This window comes from Marmota flaviventris, chromosome 9, assembly GCF_047511675.1.
Source record: "Marmota flaviventris isolate mMarFla1 chromosome 9, mMarFla1.hap1, whole genome shotgun sequence".
Classification (NCBI taxonomy): Eukaryota; Metazoa; Chordata; class Mammalia; order Rodentia; family Sciuridae; genus Marmota; species Marmota flaviventris.
This window is the reverse complement of record NC_092506.1, coordinates 28,093,773-28,108,847: the sequence shown is the minus strand read 5'-3', so window position 1 is coordinate 28,108,847 and position 15,075 is coordinate 28,093,773.

Genomic DNA, 15,075 nt, shown 5'->3' with positions numbered 1-15,075 from the left:
CACATTGATTATATTTGGTAAATAAAAGTCACTGGATGCCACTTTCTATTGGCACTATTTATGCACACCCCACATTATAGTGACTCAATTGTCCTTGATTTTGACTCTCTCTGTTAATTCTGCAAACTAAATCTTAAAATAGGATGAACAGCCATTGAAGGATTAGTTAGTAGATTTTTGTCACACATCAAAGGAACAATGCCTGAGGAAGTTAGAAAAAAAAAAATCTTTCCTGAATTTATCTGTTAGAGACAGCATGGTGCAGAATTTCTACTTTGACCTCCGAAATATGGCCAGTGGGTAAAATTGTCTTAGTCAACTTGGGCTATTGTAACAAAATATTATGCACTAGGTGGCTTACGTAACAGATATTTATTTCACCCTTTCTGGAGCTTGTAAATCTAAGACAGAGACCTCAGTCAATGTAACGCCTGATGAGGGCACTTTTCCTGGCTCATGGACCTTTCATTTGCTGTATACTTATGGTCTTTCCTCAGGGTGTGTGCATGGAAAGACAGATCTGTCTGTCTTCATCTCAAAAAGATGCTAAACTGACCATAAGGAACCTATCCTCATAACCTCATCTAAACCTATTTTCCACCCAAAGCCCCTCCCCCACCGCTAAATATTATCACATTGGACGTTAGAGCTTCAACATTATAAATTTAGAGGAACATTGCCAGCTTTCAGTCCATAAGAGTCATACAGGCTCTGCACTGCACCAGCCTAAGAAAGTTCAGGAATCAGCAACTATAGCTGGCTTCCCACTTTTGCAGATAGGTTATGTATGATTGCTTTTATACTTCAATGGTAGAGACTAGTATTTGTGATGAAGACATCTGACCTACAAAGCCTAAAATTACTGTCTGGCTCTTAAAAAAAAAAAAAGTGTACCAACCCTTGGTCTAGGCTGTAGACATTAGAGGAATCCTTTGAGTATGTAATTCTGCTAGTCTAGATCATTGTTTCTCATAATTTAACTACATGGTCTTGTTAAAGCAAAGATATATAGGCCCTGTTCTGTGGTCCAGCGGGGCCAGGAATTTGCTTTCTAACAAGTGTCTAGTTGACATTGATACTGTTGAAAATCCAAAGTCCATACTTTGAATAACACTTATCTAGAGTACAATTTGGTTAATAAAACTGATTTCTTTGGTATTTGCTCAGTTGGGAAAATTATTTGTTCACAGAATTGTAAAATATCTTGAGGGATTGAAATTATCTCAAAAATACAATTATTTCAAAAGATCATTTTTAATATGGGAAGGATATGGTGTTTTGCCTACATTGATTTAATCTATTACAATTTTACTTATTGTAATATTTTAATGTGGCATTAGGATTTGTGTTTTATTGGAAGAAACTGAAGATTATAGTCTTAAAGAGATTTGCTCAAAGCAACCCAATGCAAAGTACAGAATACTTGTTATAAAGAAAATCTTAGCACTCCAAATTTTATATTCTTTTCTCTACTAAAAGTCTGAACTCTGATGCTTGGGCCTTTGATAAACTGGGATAAAGAAATGAATATTCTGGTGGTTTCAATTCTGAAATTAAAAGAGCAGATGAAAAGTGAATATGACATTTAAACAACTTTTATTTATTTTTTCCTTTTCCCTAAACCAGAATTTGTTTATTTTAATGAATTACATTAATGTTTTAGGTGGGAGAGACATGTAAAAAGCTAAAGGCCAATGAAAGTATCCCAATGAATCTAAATGATGTAGTCAAATTAATGTGCTGTGTCCAGCCAAACTGAGCATCTGTCTCTACATGTTTGCTGGAGAACTTTGCCCTCCATCCTCATCCGTTGAGCATGTTTACAAATAAATCAAATGCACACAAACACACATACATACACAGAAGCACTACCTCACACACATACCTTTGGCAGGCATGTCTTCATGCCTATCAGACTTTAATTTGGTACTTACACTGATGCTCTAAGACATGTTTAATACCTTAAAGATGAAAGTTTAAAGATGAGGGAATTGACAAGGCACAGACAGGCCTTTTCTCCACGACTTTGCTAGAAGAAAACAGTAGAACCAGGGTTGAATGTCAAAGCTTCTTCTTTTGACCAAAATACCTAAGTTGTTGTTGGCAGATGTCAACAAGCTGGATAAGACAGATTTATTGCATGATCTTGTTAGATTTTATTTCTAGTCTCAGACTGGAATTATTTCCTCCATTTATTTTAGGTTTTTAGGTTAAGCTGTCCAAACCACCCCATGTTCCCTTGACATTGTATTCGTGTTCATGTGGTTTTCTTCCCATACAATCACAGTGAATTTTAGTGTGTAAACATTTATTACAGATTTTGTATGATGTTTTCTTCTGGTTTGCCATACTTGTGAAATGGTACTTTTTTTGGCTAAATTAAATATCTGGTTATTTGTCCTAACCTGCTAATTAGCTGTCTACTGAATTCAATATAAGGGAAGCCTAAAAAATTTCAAGTATTTTATATATTTAGAAATGGGTACATGGTATTCATCTGATTTTAAAAGCATCTCCCAATGGATAAATGAGTAATGGCTATTTAAATTACCTGACTGCTTTTGTTTTGTACATTGTCCTTTGTTTAGCCAATAGAAACTGCAGATAAAGAAGTTTTATGGGATTAAAATGGCAGAAAGAAACTGAGCTAAATGGATTTTCTTTAATATTTTCATGCTTTACTAATTACTATTATTAAGAATTTATATGTTTGCAAATACTTTACAGGCAGTAATTAACTACTTACCTGGGATAATTGTTGCTATTATTTTCATTATATAAGTTGGTAAAGTAACCTGAAGAATTAAATCTTCTTGGAGTATGTGTGTGAGAGGGAGGGAGGTAGGGAGGGAGGGAGGGAGGGGGAGAGAGAGAGAGAGAGAGAGAGAGAGAGAGAGAGAGAGAGAGAGAGAGAGAGAGAGAGAACACGATATTGTGTGTTTCTGTATATGTTTCAGGGACCTGGCAAATTCCTGATGAAATATAATATTCTAAATATTACCATGTTATAATGTTTTTTTTTTTTTTTTTTTTAAGTTTTGGTTTTTTTTTTTTTTTTTTTTTAACTTTAATGTATTTATTAAAAGAGGTACTTGTCATTGTTAAGAATAAATAGGGTAACATATGCAAGCATCATCCAAAGTGGCCCAGAGTGATAATTGATAAATGTGCTACACTTTAATATTTAATATGACTTCATTAGACCCATAAACACACAACTCTTTGAAATCTTATATAGAAAAACATAAAAATCTGGGTCTCTTCTTTCCAAGTCTGCATTGTCAGTTAGGACACCTCTGAACAGCTGTCACTGGCATCCTTCTAGGCACGCGAGAGGTCTCACCCCAGTATTGATTCTAAGTGGGCATAAGGTGAATCCACTGCACATAGCAGCACTCCTTTATGCTTGGGTCACATCTCAGCAGGTGGGCTCCCTGATTAGGGCTCCTCTTTCCAAAGATACAACACAGCACAGTGCATTTAAACCACAAGGCTATCAAACAAGGAAGATCTGTTGCTTTTCCAAAAAGGCATTTCTTTCAGCTCCACCAAGAAAGCACATAAGCCCATGTAACCCATTCTAATTCTGGAAAACACATTCACCAGTCCCTTTTGCTGTCACTTACAATGGGCGCCTCAAAAATCTAGAAACAAAATCTTTCTTCTCCATTTCCTCTCCATCCCCTTTCTTCTTCGTCCCTTCCTTCCTTGAAATTTCCTATGGTCAGTGCACAGCAAAATGGAAAGTCAGATGGACTTTCCTATTAGTCAACATTTCTGTGATACACTCATTTATTTGGTCTTCATATGAACTCCCTCCAGGTTGCTCCTTGATGGGAATAAGGTATGACAAATGAAATAGAGAACTCGAGGCACAATTTTATCCTTGACATATGAAGAAAGAATATTTTTTTCTCCTGGATTTATGGTGTAATGCAACCCAGACACTTTCTTTTCCCAGGTTTTGTACTTCCTCCTTACTACTGCGTACCATCATGGCCACCATCATAAATGTACAGAGTGCCTATGGCTGGGGCCTCTAGGTAGTGCCCAAATGATCTGTTACAGATAGTGTTGTCTTCAGTTCCCCTTTGGCTTTAGTGTATTTTCCATTCCTGCTCCTTATTGAAATCTGTTTCCAATTACTTTTCATAAGATGCTTTAGCTTCCTTTTCTTTCCCTTAAGTTGGATCTCTTTCATTTCTGTGCCCTTCTGGGCTTGAAGCATAGTTATTTCCTCTACTTTTTTTTTTTTTTTTTAATTTTTTATTGTGGGTTGTTCAAAACATTACAAATTTCTTGACATATCATATTCCACACTTTGTTTCAAGTGGGTTATGAACTCCCACCTTCACCCCATACACAGATTGCAGAATCACATCAGTTACACATCCATTGATTTACAAATTGCCATACTAGTGTCTGTTGTGCTCCACTGCCTTTCCCATCCTCCACCCTCCCCCCTCCCCACCTCTCCCCTCCCCTCCCCTCCTCTCTCTCTACCTCCTCCACTGTATAACCCTGAGGGTCTCCTTCCATTACCATGCAATTTCCCTTCTCTCTCCCTTTCCCTCCCACCTCTCATCCCTGTTAAATGTTAATCTTCTTCTCCTGTTCTTCGTCCCTACACTGTTCTTAGTTACTCTCCTTATATCAAAGAAGACATTTGGCATTTGTTTTTTAGGGATTGGCTAGCTTCACTTAGCATAATCTGCTCTAATGCCATCCATTTCCCTGTAAATTCTATGATTTTGTCATTTTTTAATGCAGAGTAATACTCCATTGTGTATAAATGCCACATTTTTTTAATCCATTCGTCTATTGAAGGGCATCTAGGTTGGTTCCACAGTCTTGCTATTGTGAACTGTGCTGCTATGAACATCGATGTAGCAGTGTCCCTGTAGCATGCTCTTTTTAGGTCTTTAGGGAATAGACCAAGAAGGGGAATAGCTGGGTCAAATGGTGGCTCCATTCCCAGCTTTCCAAGAAATCTCCATACTGCTTTCCAAATTGGCTGCACCAATCTGCAGTCCCACCAGCAATGTACAAGTGTACCCTTTTCCCCACATCCTCGCCAGCACTTGTTGTTGTTTGACTTCCTAATGGCTGACAATCTTACTGGAGTGAGATGGTATCTTAGGGTGGTTTTGATTTGCATTTCTCTGACAGCTAGAGATGTTGAGCATTTTTTCATGTACTTGTTGATTGACTGTATGTCCTCCTCTGAGAAGTGTCTGTTCAGGTCCTTGGCCCATTTGTTGATTGGGTTGTTTGTTTTCTTATTGTCTAATTTTTTGAGTTCTTTGTATACTCTGGATATTAGGGCTCTATCTGAAGTGTGAGGAGTAAAGATTTGTTCCCAGGGTGTAGGCTCCCTATTTACCTCTCTTATTGTTTCTTTTGCTGAGAAAAAACTTTTTAGTTTGAGTAAGTCCCATTTGTTGATTCTAGTTATTAACTTTTGTGCTATGGGTGTCCTATTGAGGAATTTGGAGCCCGACCCCACCGACTGTAGATCGTAGCCAACTTTTTCTTCTATCAGACGGCGCGTCTCTGATTTGATATCAAGCTCCTTGATCCATTTTGAATTCACTTTTGTGCATGGCGAGAGAAAGGGATTCAGTTTCATTTTGTTGCATATGGATTTCCAGTTTTCCCAGCACTATTTGTTGAAGATGCTATCCTTCCTCCATTGCATGCTTTTAGCCCCTTTATCAAATATAAGATAGTTGTAGTTTTGTGGATTGGTTTCTGTGTCCTCTATTCTGTACCATTGGTCCACCCGCCTGTTTTGGTACCAGTACCATGCTGTTTTTGTTACTATTGCTCTGTAGTATAGTTTGAAGTCTGGTATCGCTATACCGCCTGATTCACACTTCCTGCTTAGCATTGTTTTTGCTATTCTGGGTCTTTTATTTTTCCATATGAATTTCATGATTGCTTTCTCTATTTCTACAAGAAATGCCGATGGGATTTTGATTGGCATTGCATTAAACCTATAGAGAACTTTTGGTAATATCGCCATTTTGATGATGTTAGTTCTGCCTATCCATGAACAGGGTATATTTTTCCATCTTCTAAGATCTTCTTCTATTTCTCTCTTTAGGGTTCTGTAGTTTTCATTGTATAAGTCTTTCACCTCTTTTGTTAGGTTGATTCCCAAGTATTTTATTTTTTTTGAAGATATTTTGAATGGAGTGGTTGTCCTCATTTCCAATTCAGAGGATTTGTCGCTGATATACAGGAATGCCTTTGATTTATGTGTGTTGATTTTATATCCTGCCACTTTGCTGAATTCATTTATTAGCTCTAATAGTTTCTTTGTAGAGCCTTTTGGGTCTGCTAGGTATAGAATCATATCATCTGCAAATAGTGATAATTTAAGTTCTTCTTTTCCTATTTTTATGCCTTTAATTTCTTTCGTCTGTCTAATTGCTCTGGCCAGTGTTTCGAGAACTATGTTGAACAGAAGTGGAGAGAGAGGGCATCCCTGTCTAGTTCCAGATTTTAGAGGGAATGCCTTCAGTTTTTCTCCATTCAGAATGATGCTAGCCTGAGGCTTAGCATAGATTGCTTTTACAATATTGAGGTATGTTCCTGTTATCCCTAGTTTTTCTAGAGTTTTGAACATAAAGGGATGCTGTACTTTGTCAAATGCTTTTTCCGCATCTATCGAGATGATCATATGGTTCTTATTTTTAAGTCTATTGATGTGGTGAATAACATTTATTGATTTCCGTATATTGAACCAGCCTTGCATCCCAGGGATGAATCCTACTTGATCATGGTGTACAATTTTTTTGATATGTTTTTGTATCCGATTCGCCAGAATTTTATTGAGGATTTTTGCATCTAGGTTCATTAGAGATATTGGTCTGTAGTTTTCTTTCTTTGAAGTGTCTTTGTCTGGTTTAGGTATCAGGGTGATGTTGGCCTCATAGAATGAATTTGGAAGTTCTCCCTCCTTTTCTATTTCCTGAAGTAGCTTGAAAAGTATTGGTATTAGTTCTTCTTTAAAGGTTTTGTAAAATTCTGCTGTATACCCATCTGGACCTGGGCTTTTCTTAGTTGGTAGTCTTTTTATGGTTTCTTCTATTTCCTCAATTGATATTGGTCTGTTTAGGTTGTCTATATCCTCCTGACTCAATCTGGGCAGATCATATGACTTAAGAAATTTATCTATGCCTTCACTATCTTCTAATTTATTGGAGTATAAGGATTCAAAATAGTTTTTGATTATCTTCTGTATTTCTGAAGTGTCTGTTGTGATATTGCCTTTTTCATCCCGTATGCTAGTAATTTGAGTTCTCTCTCTTCTTCTCTTCGCTAGCATCGCTAAGGGTCTGTCGATTTTGTTTATTTTTTCAAAGAACCAACTTTTAGTTTTGTCAATTTTTTCAATTGTTTCTTTTGTTTCGATTTCATTAATTTCAGCTCTGATTTTAATTATTTCTTGCCTTCTACTTCTTTTGCTGTTGTTTTGCTCTTCATTTTCCAGGATTTTGAGATGAAGTATGAGATCGTTTATTTGTTGTTTTTTTCTTTTTTTAAGGAATGAACTCCAAGCAATGAATTTTCCTCTTAGAACTGCTTTCAATGTGTCCCATAGATTCCGATATGTTGTGTCTGTGTTTTCATTTATCTCTAAGAATTTTTTGATTTCCTTCTTGATGTCTTCTATAACCCATTGATCGTTCAGTAACCTATTGTTCATTCTCCAAGTGATGTATGCTTTTTCCTTCCTTCTTTTATCGTTGATTTTCAGTTTCATTCCATTATGATCAGATAAGATGCATGGTATTATCTCTACTCCTTTATATTGTCTAAGAGTTGCCCTGTGACATAATATATGATCTATTTTTGAGAAGGATCCATGTGCTGCTGAGAAAAAAGTGTAACTGCTTGATGTTGGGTGGTATATTCTATATATGTCAATTAGGTCTAGGTTATTAATAGTGTTATTGAGTTCTATAGTTTCCTTATTCAACTTTTGTTTGGAAGATCTGTCCAGTGGCGAGAGAGGTGTGTTGAAGTCTCCCATGATTATGGTATGGTGGTCTATTAGACTCTTGAACTTGAGAAGAGTTTGTTTGACGAATATAGCTGCACCATTATTTGGGGCATAAATATTTATGATTGTTATGTCTTGTTGGTGTATGGTTCCCTTAAGCAGTATGTAGTGTCCCTCTTTATCTCTTTTGATTAACTTTGGCTTGAAATCTATTTTATTTGATATGAGTATGGACACTCCTGCTTGTTTCCGAAGTCCATATGAGTGATATGATTTTTCCCAACCTTTCACCTTCAGCCTATGTATGTCCTTTCCTATCAAATGCGTCTCCTGTAGGCAGCATATTGTTGGGTCTTGTTTTGTGATCCATTCTACTAGCCTGTGTCTCTTAATTGGTGAGTTTAAGCCATTAACATTTAGGGTTATTATTGAGATATGGGTTGTTCTTCCAGCCATATTTGTTTATTTCTGTTACTAAACATGGTTTGTTTTCCTCTTTGATTATCCCCCCCCCTTTACTGTCCTACCTCCCACTGTTGGTTTTCATTGTTATTTTCCATTTCCTCTTCCTGTAATGCTTTGGCGAGGATGTTTTGAAGAGATGGTTTTCTAGCTGCGATTTCTTTAAACTTTTGTTTATCGTGGAAGGTTTTAATTTCATCCTCCATCCTGAAGCTTAATTTCGCTGGATACACAATTCTTGGTTGGAACCCATTTTCTTTCAGTGTTTGAAATATGTTATTCCAGGATCTTCTAGCTTTCAGAGTCTGTGTTGACAGATCAGCTGTTATCCTGATTGGCTTACCCCTAAATGTAATTTGCTTCCTTTCTCTTGTAGCTTTTAAAATTCTCTCCTTATTCTGTATGTTGGGCATCTTCATTATAATGTGTCTAGGTGTGGATCTCTTATGATTTTGCACATTCGGCGTCCTGTAGGCTTCTAGGATTTGGGATTCTGTCTCATTCTTCAAGTCTGGGAAGTTTTCTTGTATTATTTCATTGAATAGACTTCTCATTCCTTTGGTTTGGAGCTCTGTACCTTCCTGTATCCCAATGACTCTTAAATTTGGTCTCTTTATGTTATCCCATATTTCTTGGATGTTCTGCTCATGGTTTCTTAACAGTCTTGCTGAGCTGTCTATGTTCTTTTCAAGTTGAAATACTTTGTCTTCATTGTCTGATGTTCTATCTTCTAAGTGTTCTACTCTGCTGGTAGTATTCTCCATTGAGTTTTTAAGTTGGTTTATTGCTTCCTGCATTTCTAGGATTTCTGTTTGTTTGTTTTTTATAACCTCTATCTCCCTGTATAGTTGATCCTTTGCTTCCTGGATTTGTTTGCGTAATTCGTTGTCGAAGTGATCTTTCATTGTCTGATTTTGCTGTTTAATGTCTTCCTTGATACTCCAGATCATCTGAAGCATGTATATCCTGAATTCTTTATCTGACATTCCATCTGCTGCAGCTGTTACCTCTTCTAAAGTTGCGTTGACCTGCATTGCTTGTGGTCCTTTCTTTCCTTGTCTTTTCATACTGCTTGCGTATCTTTCCTGCAGGTGCGGGCGGCGGCTCTGCTCTCTTCTTATTCCAATTGGGGTGTCGTGGCTACCACGCCGGCAGGTCACTGGGCCTGTTCTGGGAGCTGGCGGCGGCTCTGTTCTGCCCCTACTCCAATTGGGGTGACGAGTGTACCACGCCGGCAGGCCACTGGGCCTGATCCGCCGGTCGGTTGCAGGTTTGCCTACCCTGCAGGCGCGGGCGGCGGCTCTACTCTGCCCCTACTGCAAATGGGGTGACGTGTCTGTCGTACCGGCAGGCTACTGGGCCTGTCCCGCTGGTCGGTCGCAGATCTGCCCACCTTTCGGGCACGGGTGGAGGCTCTGCTCTGCCCCTACTCCAATTGGGGTGTCGTGACTACCCCGCCTGCAGGACACTGGGCCTGTTCCTGGCACGGGCGGCGACTCTGCTCTGCCACTACTCCAATTAGGGTGGTGTTTGTACCACGCCGGCAGGCTCCTGGGCCTGATCCGCAGGTCTGTTGTAGGTCTGCCTACCTTGGAGGCGCGGGCGGCGGATCTGCCCTGCCCCTCCTACCACGCCTGCGGACCCCTGGGCCTGATCTACAGGTTGATCACTGGTCTGCTCACCCTGCGGGCACGGGTGGCGGTTCTGCTCCGCCCCCGATTGGGGTCACGTGACCACCACACCGGCAGGGCCTGATCCGGGCGTGGGAGAAGGATCTGCTCTGCCCCTACTCCAGTTGGGGTGACGTGTGTACCACACTGGCAGGCCACTGGGCCTGACCCGCCAGGCTGTCACAGGTCTGTTTACCTTGCACGCTCATTCGTCACAGCGTGAACCGCGGCTCTGCCCTGCCCCTCCTACCACGCCCATGTACCACCGGGTCGCGGGTCTGCCCACCTTGCGGTTGCGGGTGGCGGCTCCGCTCCGCCCCCTCTCCAATTGGGGTCACGCGGTCACCACGCTGGCAAGCCGCTGGGCCTGCTCCAGGCGCTGGCGGCGGCCCGGCTCCTTCCCTCTGGCTCGACGACAAATTGAGGAGACTCGGGTGACTGTGCCTCACCCCCCCTACCAGGAGACCAACTGCTTATGTCAGCACTGGTATTGATGAAGTTCCCTCCTCCGCCGCTTTCTGCAGACATCAGATCTCTGCCATGTTGGTATCCTATGCGAATGGCAGCATTTCGTTCCCCTTGCCGGGCAACCAAAGCACCGGGTGAGTCCTGACCGGCCCTCAGCAGGACCCGGACCGAGAAGCAGTTTCCGCGGGCTCCTAGCCCCGGGCCAGGGAAGATCCGGGAGCCGGAACTCGGCCACTCCGTGCTCGGTGTAAGCTCCTATAAATGTAAGCTCCAAGAAGCAGTCCCCGCGGGCTCAGTTCTGGGAGCCGTAATTCGGCTGCTTAGTGCTTGTTGTATGCTCTGGTAGGCGCAGGGTCCAAGAAGCAGCCTCCGCGGGCTCAGCAGCCGCTCCGCGCTGGGTATTCACTCCGATAAAATCAGGTTCTAAGAAGCACCCAGGCGCTGAGCCCTAGCAATCTGTCTGCAAGCCGCAGGCGAATTGCAGCCTGAAATTACCTGTTCTATGGCTGAATGAGCTGCGGTCAGTCGAAAACAGCGGTGGTGACGTCAGTTTACCAACATGGTGGCTGCTGGCCTCCTCTGTGGTCTGACCGGTGTGGAGAACCGAGATGGACCGCTTCCTTCCCCCGTCTCGAACCCAGAATTCAGCCCTGAGTACGGTGCTTGCGCGGCTGGCAGAAACTGCAGCGCTGTAACCCTGCGTCTCTATCCCAGCGCACGCTGCAGATTCTAGCCTCGGGCCGATTTGCTGAATAAGCAGTGCGACAAACCTCTCGCGTTTGAGTCCCCGTAGCTGATCCTCGTGCGATGGAAATCCTTCCTCCAGGTTCCGGAGCACCCCACTATTGCTGGAAATTCCTAACAAGATATCCTTTAGCCGTCCTGACTTGTCATACTCCCACACAGTGAAGCAGCACACGGGGGCAATGCACTCCCCTCGCCGCCATCTTTAAACTCATGTTATAATGTTATAACTGAGACTTTCTAGATTTTCAAATTATGGTGACTTTTATTATAATTGATATAAGAGAAATCTGATCAAAAACTGATCTTAAGTTCTTGTGAAATGTGTTGTTGGAACATTCAATGATAACTTTTTAAAAATGTATTCAATACTATGAGGCATAACTAATTTGTCCAGTTCTTAGTCCCTTGGGGGAGATGCTTTCTAACTAGGTGGTATCTAATGACTGACCCATTTTCTGGCAATGCAGTAATTTGATTCACATACCTTCTTGAGATTTTTTTTTTCAGCAAATCATTTTTTTAAAAATTCCTGTTTGGTATGAAGAATAAAAATAAACCAAACAAGTCATTTCTTGTTTGGGATGTAGATTCATAGATAACTGGAGTTAAAAATGATGAATAATAGAAATAAATAAATATGTCAAATTAGTGTTGAAGGAATTTTAGGTAAAAGAAATTATTTCTAGATCACAGGTATAGGGTTGGCATTTGCTAAAAACATGTATAATGTTAGTCAGTCACTGTTTACTACTGTTCCTCATTCAATCCTCAGTTACCCTCAGAAGTAGGATTATTAGTATCTTCATTTGTGAGACTGGATATACTGGTAGAAGTACAGAGAAGTCAAGTAACTCAGCGAAAACATGACATTATCAGACACCAGAGCCAGGACTCTAACTCATTCTGTTTCCATCATTCTTGCTCTTAACCACTTCTCCATACTGTCCAAGTGTTTGTGAAGCATAACACAAGATATAATTAAGTTTCATCATATTTCTCAGTTACATATGGTACATATTTTTAATTTATTTGGGCTTGAAGTAAAATCAATTCTGCTTTAAATGTTACATAAACCAAGTTGGTGATTTGGAGATCCTCCAGAATGTTCTCAAATAGATATTTAGCAGTCAAGTATAATAAGTTCAATATCTTTAAAATCCACTTGGACTCAACAAACAACAAAATGAATGTTGTAAACTGAAAAACAGACACACAAACAAACAAAAAACCCTGTCAGTATTAACAAATGAATTCCGTAAAGCTTTAGAATATACTATCAACATACAAACTCCAGTAACAATTTATATATCGATACTGAAATTTCTAAGAACAAAATAAGGAAATCAATTCCATTCATAATAATTAACAACAAATATTATTATGATATCCTACTTAGGAATAAATTTAAACAAAGAAATAAGTGATTGCTACAGTAAAAAATTACAATAACTGAGGAAAGAAATCGAAGATATACACAAAAAGACTGGGGTTGTGGCTCAGGGGCAGAGCACCTCCCTAGCATGTGTGAGGCACTGGGTTTGCTTCCCAGCACTGCATATAAAAAATAAATGAAATAAAGGTTTTTTGACAACTAAAAATTTTTTTAAAAAAGATATACACAACCAAACTGGAAAGACATTTCATGTTCATAAATTGGAGAAATTAATATTGTTCAATATCTTTAAGATCCACTGGGATCTACTAAAAGTGATCTACTGATTCAATGTACATCCTATCAAAATACCAATGACATTCTTCATCAAACAAGAAAAGCAAAACTCCTCAAATTTGTGGAGAACTAAGAGACCCCTCAGTGGCCAAAGCAATGCGAGCAAAAAGAATAGAGCTGGAGGCATCCTGATATTTGATCTCAAGGCTCACTACAGGGCTAGAGTAAGAAAGGCTGCTTGAATAACAGACAGGTATGCCAGTGGAATAGAAGAGAGAACCAGGTAGAAACCCAAGTTTACAACCAACTGATTGTAACAAAGTCTCCAAGAAGGTACATTGGAGACAGCCAGTCAAGAAATGGTGCTTGGAAAAGTCAATATCCACATGCAAACAAATTAATCTGGATGCTTATCTCATCTATACAGAAGTCAACTCCATATGTGCTAAAGACTCCAGTATAAGAGCAGAAATTATGACACAAATGGAAGAATGGAAGAGAATACGGGGAATCATTTTAAGACATCTATGTAAGTAATTATTTATAGGTATGGCATTCTGGATATGAAAAATGGTATTACATAAAATTAAAAGTCTTCTGGCAAATCAAAAGAAACAAAAGAATGAAAAGAAAAACTATAGAAGAGAGAAATATTTGCAAATTATTCATCTGACAAGGGCTTCATGTCTTTATATATAAAGAACTCAATTCACAGCAATAAAAAAATTCTGAAAATGGACAAATGATCTGAAAATGACCTGAGTAGACATTTCTCAACAAAGGATACATAAGTGGCCAACAAGTATGTGAAAAATTGATCACCATCACTAATAACCAGAGAAGTACAAATCACAACCACAGAGGGATATCATTTCACCCCAAGTAGAATGACTGTTATAGAAAGATAAAAACAGCAAATGCTGACAAGAATGTGTAACTGCCACATGTGGTCAGTGAGAATGTAAATGAGTACAGTCATTATGGAAAACAACAGAGAGATTTCTCAAAAAAAGATACATAAATATAATGAAGAAGAAATAGAACTGAAAAATGATCTAGCAATCCTATTACTGGGAAAAAATTAAGAGGAAATTAAATCAGTATGTGAAAGAAAACTGCATCCACAAGTTTATTACAGCACTATTCACAGTAGCTAAGCTATGGAATCAACCTAGGTGTCCATCAAAAAAAAGAATAGATAAATAAAATATGCTATGTACATACAATGAATATTATTCAGCCAAAAAAATTAACAGAATTCTTCCACTGCAATAGCCGTAAAGGGAACTGGAAGACATTGCATAAAATGGAATAAGTGAAGCACAGAAAGTTATATGTGTGTGTATGTGTGTGTGTGTGTGTGTGTGTGTAGTGTGTGTGTACAAAGGGATGAATGACACTGCTACATATATATATATATATATATATATATATATATATATATATATATATATATGTGTGTGTGTGTGTGTGTGAGATATATATATATATATTCTTTATATAGAGATATTAAGCCCTTGTCAGATGAATAGTCAGTACCTCATATTGTCACTTGTCAATGAAAGCTGAGAAGTTAATTTCATAGGAATAGATGGTAGAATAATGGTGACTGGATCTTTGGCAGGTTTTAGGGAGGGGAGGATGAAGACATGATGGTCATTGTGTGCAGGGTGCAGTTAGATAGGAGGAATAATTTCTAATGTTCTATAGCACAGTAAGATGACTAAAACATGTTTCAATTATTTAGTAGAGAAGATTTTGAAAGGGCTCAACACAAAGAAATAAAAAATATTTGAGGTAATGGATATTCCAGTTACCCTGAACTGATTTTCATGCATTTTATACAAGCACTGAAATGTCACACTGTCCCCCATAAATACATACAAATGCAAGGTATCAGTTATAAATAAAATTTAAAAATCAAGTGATGAGGGAAGTCGTCTAGATACAGAAAATCATCTTTACTTCCCCAAGGAAATTCAGTCCATTCTTTTTTCCTGAAAAATGTGGCTTTCCTAATCTATCCTTTATCTTCCCACTTTGAGCAG